The sequence below is a fragment of the Capsicum annuum genome, chromosome 7, assembly GCF_002878395.1.
Source record: "Capsicum annuum cultivar UCD-10X-F1 chromosome 7, UCD10Xv1.1, whole genome shotgun sequence".
NCBI lineage: Eukaryota > Viridiplantae > Streptophyta > Magnoliopsida > Solanales > Solanaceae > Capsicum > Capsicum annuum.
In genome coordinates this window covers 201,465,800-201,468,635 of record NC_061117.1, presented here as the reverse complement: position 1 = coordinate 201,468,635, position 2,836 = coordinate 201,465,800, and positions in this window count along the sequence as shown.

Sequence of the window (2,836 nt, the reverse complement as noted above, 5' to 3'; positions counted from 1 at the left end):
CTCCCCCAACGTTTATCTTCTTCCCACCCCTCACTCCTCGACGTTCCTCTTCTCCATTAAACTTTTCTGTGAACCTCAAACCCACACACACAAAATTTTTTTGTTTAAATCTACTTCAAGAATTTAAAAGGGGGTCTAGAATAAAGTCATTTTTATTAAAATTTTCATAAAATGGTGATATTAATGGAGAAAAAAGTGATCTTTCTTGTAATTTTTCAACAAAAAAGTGATCTTTATTGTAAAACTTTCCAAGGAATGGAAAAAAAAAGTGATGTTTGCTGTAATTTTTCAAGAAATGGTGATACTAGTGGAGGAAAAAAAGTGAATTTTGTTGAAAATTTTCAAGAAATGAAAATAATTATGGTGGATTAAAAAGAATTTGTTCACGTGAAGACGCGGGATTGGGGTGACGACGAATATGCGAAGGTGAGGTAGGGTTGAAACGATAAAGACGCGGGGTGGGGTTGAAGACGTAGGGGGTGGTGTGGGGTGCTGTGAAGAAGATGACATAGGGGGTGGGGTGCTTTTTAAAAAAAAATTAAGAAATTATAATAATTAAAAATTATATTAATAAATAATTTAAATATAATTTTTTTAATTAATATTTTTTGGGCTCCCTCAATGCCACTTGGCACACTTCAATTCGTAATTTAGTAAAAAAAATAATTCTCACGTGCGTATAGCAAGTGCATTGCACGCGCAGTGCCATATAGGCAAAAAAATGCCTAATTGGATCAAAATTCGAGGGGGGGGGGGGGGGTAGGGGTCTGATAGGTACAAGTCATAATTGAAGGATCTAAGTGAATTTTCAAAACAAGTTTGAGTGCCTATCGATACATATACATAGATTTTTTTTTTCGAGGTCATAAAATGCTTGTGATCCCCTATCCAAGGATATTGCCTTTGTTTACTCTAAAATAAATACGTGATACATACAACAACAATAACAACAAAATACCACTATATTCTCACATAGTGAGATCTGGAAAGGATAAAGTGTACATGGTCCAAACTACTATCTCCAAAGAAGTAGAGAGGTTATTTCCAATAAACCCTTGACTCAAGACAAAATATAGTAAGCAAAGTCATAATAAAACATAAAATAAGATGAAATAATAAAAATAAGACACCCACCGAGTAGTACTATATACTATCTAATCTAAAGCACACACCTCACTCAAAACCTCCAACCAAGAAATTTCAACCTACAAGCATGGCCTTACGACTACTAGTATGGCTACACCAAAGCAATCCTATTTACTAGCTATGATTCACTCCTACGAACTAGCCCCCTAACCTAATTTGGGTCCTCCATACCTTCCTATACAGGGTTATACCCTTAGTAAGTTGTAACTGCTCCATGTCATATCTAATCAACTCCCAACAATATTTCTTTGGTCTATCTCTACCCCGCCTGAAATCATTCATAGTCAACCTCTCACATCTACGAACTAGGGCATTTGTGCCCTTTCTCATCACTTACCCAAACCATCTCAACCTCACTTCCTATATCTTGTATTCCACCAAAGTCACTCCTTCCTTCTCCCGAACAGTCTCAATCCTAACTCTATCCCTCCTAGTAAGTCCACACATCCAATGCAACATCCTCATTTTCGTCACCTTCAAGTTTTGGATGTGAGAGTTCTTGACTAGCCAACACTCCGCTCTATACAGCATAGCCTGAAAGACTGCCACTCTATAGAATTTGTCTTTAAGCTTATGCAACATCTTCTTATCACACAGAAGTCTAGAGGTGAGCCTCCATTTCATCCACTATGCCTCAATACAGTGAGTGACATCCTTGCTAATCTCTCCATTTTCCTGAATCATAGACCTATGATACTTAAAACTATCTCTTTTACGAATAACTTAAGAATCCATCTTCATTATCACCTCATCCTCATGCGTCAAATCACTAAACTTGCATTTCAAGTACTCCATCTTGGTCCTGCTCAACCTGAACCCTTTAGACTCCAGGGTTTATCTCCAAATCTCTAATTTATCGTTACACCTTCCCGAGTTCCATCAATCAAAACTACATCATCCGCAAATAGCCTACACCAAGACACCTCTCTTTGAATACGTGGTAAATATTTTAAATATATTGTTATCACTTAATTCTACTTCCATTATTCCATTTTCACTCGTTCAATATTGACTTGACACTAATAGAATTACAATTTGGGTATCACTTTTTGAATATCCTAAATTCAATATTTTGAGAAATGCATTGAGAAATGACTTGAGTTAATAAAAGAATATAGCAGTAAGTGTATTAAAACTCCTGCTATATGCAAAATTCAGGAAAATGACTATAGTTGATGATAAAAATAAGTTATGTCTTGATTTTTTGAACTGAACAAGTAAAAGCGAAAGTGAATATATATTTAAAATGGATGGATAGAGTAATTAACTAACACATGTTATCATTGATAAATAATGATTTGGAGTAAGTATCATTTCTAGTAAATGACAAAGAAATATCAGGTAAATCCGTAAATACATTAGGTGTGATGTGAGGTGACTTTAAGCCCATTTGGATTGGCTTATTTTAAGTGCATTTAAATTAAAGTTGACTTTTAAACACTTTTGAAGTATTTGGATAAATTTAAAAAGTGTTTATGAACACTTAGTTTTAAATTAAAATAGTAAAATAAGTCAAAAGTCATAAATTAGAAATTTAATTACTTTTGATTTAAAATGCTAAAACTAAGCCAAAAGCTATAAATTAAAATTTCTAACTTAGCCAAAAGTCAATTCAAACACGACAATCATTCACAAATTTTTCAATACTTGCGACCATAAAAACATATCATTTTATTTTTATAAATAAGAC